Source organism: Haliotis asinina, unplaced genomic scaffold (assembly GCF_037392515.1).
Source record: "Haliotis asinina isolate JCU_RB_2024 unplaced genomic scaffold, JCU_Hal_asi_v2 scaffold_17, whole genome shotgun sequence".
In the NCBI taxonomy this organism is placed as follows: Eukaryota; Metazoa; Mollusca; class Gastropoda; order Lepetellida; family Haliotidae; genus Haliotis; species Haliotis asinina.
In genome coordinates this window covers 73190-82287 of record NW_027133889.1, presented here as the reverse complement: position 1 = coordinate 82287, position 9098 = coordinate 73190, and positions in this window count along the sequence as shown.

The following is a 9098-nucleotide window of genomic DNA, read 5'->3' as shown; positions in this document are numbered from 1 at the left end:
TCCAGCTGCTCAGCGTTGACAGGTGCAGGTGATGGTTTTCTGATTTGTCGATCCAGAGAGTCCAATTAGTATTCTATCTGATTCATGTCGGGAGAACATGCTGGCCACGGCAACAAAACAAAAGCGTTATGCAGAAAGTCGTCTGTTAGCCTTGCTGTATGAGGCTTTGCGTTTTCATGTTGGTAGACAATGCTACATGATTGTTGCTGGATAACATTTATGGCAACACAACTCTCACACAATCTTCGAGCATTCGGTCTTGTTTTAGATCGCGCAGAGCTCACTCCACACCATTGTGCTATAGGCTCCAAATAGTGAGGCTTGATGAACGCAGTCAGGCACCAAGCGTTTACCTACTCGTCTGCGAGCACAAATCCGGCTGTGGTTACCGTGAAATTAAAACCTGCTCTTGTTGGTGAATATCACACCTTGCCAATCACGCATCTGCCTCTTGCCTGGCTCGTGTCAAATGACTACTTCGGTTTAGAAGAGTCACACTAAAACTGACGAATTCCTCAGTGGGATCGACGTGCTTGAATGCATGCTCTCATAGTCGCCGGATCTCTGTATGTCAATTTATGCTGTGTCCATGTGCCTTCACTTACTTTAAACGGGGCTGTTACAAAACGCCATCTCGATTGAATTCTCCGGCCGTGGTAATCAATTCGTAACTGTATCACCTGGTTCCCCTGATGCTGGTCTTTAAACATTCATACCATGTGGTCCACCTAAATCCCGGTCTTTAAATTTAAATATGTCGACCATCTGGCCCCCCTAATGCTGGGTATATAGAGGATACTAAACGACATTCCCTGTAATACTATTTTTAATTGACAGAAACTGCAGCAAGATTGCCTACCGTGTGAGGACTCTCAGCTTTCAAGTCAAGCAAGGTCTAGTCAAATCGCGACATCAACATTAGCATTGTGACGTCACAACTTTGAACCATTTTGACGTCAAGCGGTATTACACTAGTGTAATACAGAAGTGAAAATATTACACTGCTGTATCTTCAACGGGCGAGTAATACTACAAGAACATCTTCCATCTGGTCCCCCAAGTGCTGGTTTTTAAATATGTTTACTGTTTGGACCCCCAAATGTTGGTTTTTAAATATATATACCATCTGGTCCCCCTAATTTAAAAAAAAATGTTATATATACCATCTGGTCCCTATAGGCCCCTTTTTAAAATGTGTGTATAAATATATATACTAAACTGGTCCCCCTAATGGTTGTTTTTTAAAGATATGTACCATTTGGTCTCCCTAATGCTGGTTTTACATACGGTCTTCCTAATGCTGGTTCCCGATATATATTCCGGTCTCCCTAATGCTGGTTCTGTATGTATAAGGAGACCGAAAAACAATTTGATTGTGCTGACAACTGAAAATTGTTTACTTTCGGAACAGCAGTGCTAGTCTTCAGTGATGGCTATTTTATCAAACAATTTCATTGTGCTGACAACTTAAGATTGTATACTACAGCAACTCAGTCTTCAGTGATTTAATGAAAACCAACAAATGCACCTCCACAGAAGCCTGTGTACATGCCTCCTACACACATCGGTATGATGGACAAACGGAAGAAATAGTCACGGAAGGGCAGGGTCTACAGTACAGCTTCAACTTTGCTCAGCTGCATTATTTCCCGGCATCTGAAGGCCGAAATCTTGTTCCTGAGGACCGCCGTCATTGAGATGCATAATACAAATTCATGTATACATTTTCAATGTAGCAAATTTAAAGTTGGCTATATGAGATGTTTCAGGTTTTACACTGGTCATAGAACATTGATTCCAAATGTTTATCTTTAGAATACTTCAATCACCATGCAATTCAAAACAACTTAAGGAAGTAACAAATAAACATCTGATTCCTGATTCTCATTTACCCTCAAAATTAGCTAAGATACATAGCGTTCACTACAGGAACGCTATGCTGCACCTCCATAGGCCCCAGTGGTGGAAATCCTTTGTCGCACTTTTCCACACTCGTTACGACTATTGCGCACGAAAAACTTATGTGAATAACTTCTTTGAACTTATACCTACATGTGCGTCCTAGTTTCGTTATCAAAAAATCAATATTTGCAAGCCATTAAACATCTCAGTCGATCACTCGCATGTGAGTGGCGTCATTGTGAATCACGTGACGCGTTCCCACCCTAAAATAGGAACACGTGTTCTACACCTCGTTGTTTCATACAATCTTAAAAAATTGAAAGAATTTTGTGGAGACTTTCGTTTCCAATTTACACTGACTGATCCTGCTCTTTCTCACTTAGTAAAATCGTTTCCATAACAACCAAGGAAACTAAAAAGGCAAATAATCTGTACATAGCAAAAAGCACCACTTTAGACTGATCCTTATTTATTCCAATTTATGCTGAAAAGTAACAACCGTTTCAGAGCTATGTACATGTACATATTCATATACTCATCATTGTTTAAGTTCCCAATATAAGTCAATAAAATTTGCACCTTGAAAAGCATACTTTTCTGCACTAAATCTTTTATTTTGTCAACCATAAATGGAAATTAGAGATAATTATTTCGATAACTCAATATTTATTTAGTTCCTTCGTTCAATGTGTCTTATTAGTAAACTATGTTTTGTAGCCAAACTTTTAGGAGTAGTACAGAAACACCTATGCACTGTCAAGGTGGCAGCAATGATCCAATGTAATGAATATTGAAGAAAGCATTGTAAGCTCCAGAGCAATTATTTTCAAAACAGTTTTTGAAATGGCTGGGTGGTCAGTCAATCGGGATTGGGAAAGAAAGTCTCTACACAATCTCCACACAATCCTTTGTATTATCTAAAAATGTATGAAAATTTGTTACAAACAAGCACCGAGGTCTGGAACAGGTGTGTTACTATTTTAGGGAGGGAATCCCTTCGAGTCACGTAATTTAAAAATGGCGCCGCTCATGCGATCGATCGACTGAGATATTTGATGGCTTGCAAATATTTATTTTTGAATATAATGATAACGAAACTAGGGGGCCTATGTAGGTATAAATATAAAGAAGCCAATTTTTTTTTAAGTTTTCCGTGCGCGAAAGTGCGCAAAGGATTTCCACCATTGCGGCCTAAGGAGGTGCGGCATAGCGTTCACTACGTCTCGGCCATCTCCTCCAGGACCCTCTCTTTAGATCTTTTCAAGGCATTCTCCTGACGAGCTTTCAGGAGGGCAGCCTTCTTACGTGCACCTCGCACACTTTCTTGAACTGAAAATTATTTATTGATCAGTAAATCACATTAAATGCATTTTGGTCATCTGAAATAGAAATAATTGTAGGACAAATACAATCCATTAACTCTACATTCTATTTATTGATTTTAGTCACAATTATGTGAATAATGAACTTTTCTAGAAAATAGATAACAATAGTACTGTGTAAGATAACCTTTTCAATTTAAAAAGCAAAACTTCAAACAATGTGAACAATATTTACAGTATACCTAAACACCTGAAGTTGATATTGTTGATCTATTGTTTTCTCGGCTCCATGGACATGTTGCTGACTTTGTTTCCGGAGCACAGCTCTAAAACCATTTCATATCTTTCAAAAGATCATGGCAGATATACGAGACAGATCTTGAAATGGGGACTTGTTTCTGATTACAGATATATGGCATTTATATTTTTCATGAATTCCATGGAAACAATTCAGACATGGTCTAAAAGAACAACAAGTACAGTTTCTTTGTGCCTTTTGCTATTTACAGAATTTTGGCATTTTCATTTTTTTGTAATTTTCCATGGAACATTTTGGTGTTAGTCTAGTGGTGGGGCAGGCTTCGTTTCTGAAGCATAACTCAGAAACCGTTCAATATTTTTCTGCAAAACTTGGTAGATATATGCGACAGACCCCAAAGTGGTGCCAATTGCTATTTACCGGCTTTAGTGATTTTTTTTTTTTTCGGATTCCATGGAAAATGTTTCAGACTTAGTGTCAAAATGGAGGAATGGGCTTCTTTTCCGTTGCAGAACTAAAAAAACATCCAATGTATTTCAGCAAAACTAGGTAAATATATCAATCGGAACCTAAAGTGGTGCCTTTTACAATTTCCAGGTTTTAGTGATTTATCATTTTCTCAGTTCCCATGGAAACGTATTGTGAGAGGTGTGTTTCGTTTACGGAGCAGTACTCAAAAACCTCTTAACATCTGTCAGTAAAACTTGGTAGTTAGTTAAGTGTGGCAGACCCCAAAGTGGTGCCTTTCGCTATTTCCTTTTTCTTGTGATGTATTATTTTCTCGGTTCCGTGAACATGTTGCTGACATGTTGCATCGTTTGTGGAGCACAGCTCGAAAACTATATCATATCTTTCAACGAGACACATCATGAAATGGGGACCTTTTCTGATTTACATATATATGACATTTATATTTTTCATGTATTCCATGGAAACGATTCAGACTTGGTCTAAAAACACAATAAGTAACTGTCCGATGATTTGTCCTTTTAAATATGTGGGGGACGCGGGGATATGTTATCTTCTGACGACTCTTGTTTGATATGATAAGATGAGTTACTGTCGATTATGTGCATTGTGTTCTACTTGGCGTGCAGAAGAATTTTTTTACATCTTTGGACAGACAGTGCAAACAAACATGATAAATGTTACATGAACAAACTTCTCATGAATACTTAATGAAAAATTACAAAGACTTTCTCCACCAAATCTAATCACAAGAATGCCTACGTGCATTGAAGATTTGAAAAATTGGAAGGCTTCAGAGCTCAGGTCCTTTCTTTTGTTTTGTTCTGTTTGCTGCCTGTATCAGATTTTACCAGATGAATATCTAACACACTATCTCCGTTTGGTTGAAGCTAAGTAGGGAAATATTAATAAGCAAAAAGCCACATCCGTGGCACAGGGGCTTTCAAAGGTGGCTCTCTGACGTCACTAGTGTACCTATTGACCTTATGTCAACAATGGATTGAATGGGTATTGTCCTTATGTCAACAGTGGGTTGAATAAGTATTGTGAATACCATGCACCTGTGTCAATAATGTATTGAAATCCAATTGAATAGTCCCCCTGCTGTATTGTGTAACACGTTTAGCGTCAGTACCACGCCTGGTGTCAATAAGGTATTGAAATTTGAATTGAATACCTATTGCGTGTAATCCACCTGTGTCAATAAGCCATTGAAATTGGATTTGAATGCATGTTGTATGTAATCCACCTGTGTCAATAAGCCATTGATGTTGGATATGAATGCCTGTTGTATGTACTCCACCTGTGTCAATAAGCCATTGAAATTGGATTTGAATGCATGTTGTATGTAATCCACCTGTGTCAATAAGCCATTGATATTGGATTTGGATGCCTGTTGTATGTACTCCACCTGTGTTAATAAGCCATTGAAATTGGATTTGAATGCCTGTTGTATGTACTCCACCTGTGTCAATACGTCACTGAAATTGGAATTGAATACCTATTGTATTCACCCCACCTGTGTCCATATAATGAGAAGATGTGGAAAAAACCCAACATTTTGAATGGAGGTTGAATGGGTATCGTATTCAATCCACCTGCGTCAACAGTGGCTCCACTAGGTATTGTATTCAACCCACCTGTGTCAATATAATTATAGGGTGCTGAAAAACAAATTGAATGGGTATTGTTTGGTGGTATCACTCTAAATTTCAGTCTTAGTGTGAGGTGGGTATTGTCCTGGCTGCACCTGTGTCAGTAGTGTATTGAAATCAAATGAATGCAATACTGCACACACTATAAAACTTGTGGAGTTCTCTTCTCCACCTCACTAAGCACCATCACCTGCTCTGTGTCACACGTTGGTCAAAGCAGCACCACTCCCTTGTCTTGCTCGAAACTGCACTGGAATTGTGGATATTTTGAAATTGTATCAGCATTTTCCCTGATTGAAGGTAATTATTCTTCTTGTTTTTCTGTGATCAATATCACTTTTCATGTTCAATCGTATTCATAACAATTATATTTGTATTGTTACAGATTAATTTGAGCCATCTTCATTGTTTGCTAGACCATATTCTTGAACTATTTACTTCAATACTTTTAAAGTCTCCGTAGATAAAATGACTCCTCTCGAATTCACCAGCATCCAAGTGAACTGGGTGTACATCATTCATAATTTAGATACTTCATCCTTTCTTGATATTTTGTTTGAGAAGGCAATGATTACCTTTGCAAGCTTTGATGACTTTAGGCATATTTTAAAACAAAGGAATAGAATTGAATCAAATCGAGAATTGATGTTTTTTCTCCTGAGACACAACACTTTCCAGCAGTTCATGGATGCTCTCAGGACATCACAACACGATGAGATAGCAGAGAGAATCTATCAATCATTTCAACAACAGTAAAATACACTGCAAATGGCATGAAAGACAAATCTTTCTCTTCTTTTTTTTGTAAATATTGATTAAAGATGTACACATCTCTACTACCATGAAGATTTTTGTAGTCCTCCATAAATTCGTACTGAATTTATTTCAGAGTGCATACAACAGTGTATTGTTTGCTAGACTATCTGTAAAATGTCTTCACAATCAACAAAACCTTTATACACATGTGAGTTTTGTCAAAAACAATACACTCTCAAAAATTCACTTGTTAGACATCAGAAAAACTGTGGTCCTTCTTCTTCTTCTTTCTCTTGTGAATTTTGTTCCAGTGTTTTCTTGCGCAAGGATACATTGCTAAGACATGTAAAAAGTCATCATAGTTCATCAGCTAGTACAAATTTTTCCTGTCACTCATGTTCAGGTACTTTTTCTTCTGCAAAAGCCCTTGCTAATCATAAAAGACAAGTCCATTTTCATCATGAGCAAAGTGGTAGGGGGGCAGGTGCAGCTAAGCGAAGGAAAGTGAAGAAAAATACGAAATGCTCCAAACAAGCGCTGAATGGGAATGTAAGAGAATTTGATGTTGTGCCCCAGGGTGATGAAGGAAACGATCCCTACGTTTATTTAGTGAAAATTCAACCCGAAATCATTGAACATTTAAAATCTGAACTTGAAACTAAAAGTTCCATCAAGTGGGCACTTTGCACTCAATTTCGATTTAGTAAAACCAATGCCGACGGTTTGAGTTCCTTCACTGAACCCTACTTTAGAACCAAAATGTCTCCAGCGACAGACGCTGATGATTTGGACGAGTTGTACACCAAAGCCATCCATACCATCATCGAATTAATGGATAACTATGAAGGGGAGAGCTCAAATTTGAATTTTGAAAAGGTACTGAGTGTGAAATTGTCTGTGGTCAAATTTCAACCTTTTCGCGGTAGTTCATTTCTCCCCCTCCCTCCGTCATTGGAGAAAAAGCGCTGTTTGATAAACATTAGGAACACAGACGATGACATGTGCTTTGCATACTGTGTTTTGGCTCACCTGTTCCCTGTGCAACCAGATTTGGTGAGGGAACAAGTGACTCATTACAGGGATAAATTACACGAGCTCAATTTGAATGGTTGCCAATTTCCCATGAGTCTCAGACACATCTCAAAATTTGAAAAAGCAAACAATCTCAGCATTAACGTGTATGGTGTAGATGAAGGGGAAAATCAAGAACATGTAATCTTCCCTTTGAGAATCGGTTCCAATATGGTCCATTTACCCAAAGAGTGTCACATTGACTTGCTACTGCTAACTCAGGAAGTAGAGGAGGAGGATGAATCTCCACTCTCTCATTACGTTTTGATCTCAAGTTTGTCAGCTTTGGTTAGAAAACCTGGAGATGGTAACCATAAATCCATTTGTAGAAAATGTTTGTGGACATTTAGTTCGAAAGATGTTTTGGAAAAGCATGTCCCCTACTGTCATGACAAAGCACAGCGTATCAAAATGCCTAAACCAGACCAAGCTTTTCGAGCTTTTGGACTGGGTCAATATCCTAGGATGAATAAAGTCCCCTTTGTCATCTATGCAGATTTTGAATCCGTCTTGGCTCCTTTAGAACTTAATGAGAGAGAGGGGAGAACCCAACACGTTCAAAAGCACATTCCTTGTGGTTACAGTTACCAGATTGTGTGCAGGGAACCTGATCTGTATTCTTTTCCGTTGAGAACTTATAGCGGGGAGGAGGCTGCCCAACATTTCATGACACATCTTTTAGAGGATTACGACTACCTCATGGAGATATTAAACCACCCTGTACCCATGAAAATGAGCCTCAAAGATAAGTTAGTCATAGATTCGGAAACCCATTGCTATCTTTGTGGAAAGGAAGTACGAGACAAAGACAGACACATCGACCATGACCATTTGACAGGTCGAGTCAGAGGTCTTTGCCACAATCATTGTAATGTCAACTACAAAGAATCCTCATTTGTGAATGTTATTTGCCACAATGCCTCACGATATGACAACCATTTGATTCTCCAAGCAGCAGAATTATTTGCTGATCGCAAATTGACATGTATAGGTCAAAATTCAGAACACTTCATCATGTTTCAAATTGATCAGTTGCGTTTTTTGGACAGTTTCAAATTTTTGAATACCAGCTTGCAAACACTGGCAAACAATTTGAGGAAAAAAGGACAAGAGGAATTTGTGTACGTGGCAAAGAACTATCCTGAACATGTGGATATGCTGACCCGAAAGCTACCCTACTTTTATGAATATGTAGACAGTTTTGAAAAATTGAACGAGACAGAATTTCCGAGTCGTGACGACTTTTATTCCTCCTTGTCTGAAGAGACCATTTCGGAAGAAGAGTATGCCTTTGCTCATCACATTTGGCAGACTTTCCAAATTTCCTCAGTGAGACAATTTATGGAACTGTATGTTGGCGTTGACACTTTGATACTGACCGATGTGTTTGAAGCATTTCGGAACATGTGTCTCAGCTACTACAGGCTGGATCCATGTCACTACTTTACTCTCCCAGGAATGGCCATGGATGCATGTCTCTTGATGACAGGGGTGAAACTTGACCTCATGTCAGATCCTGACATGTATAATTTCGTCTCTAACGCAATAAGGGGTGGAGTCGCCAGTATCAATCATAGGTATGCAGAAGCCAACAACAAATACATGTTTGATTTTGACCCTTCCCAACCTGAATCATATCTGTTGTATTATGACATAAACAATTTG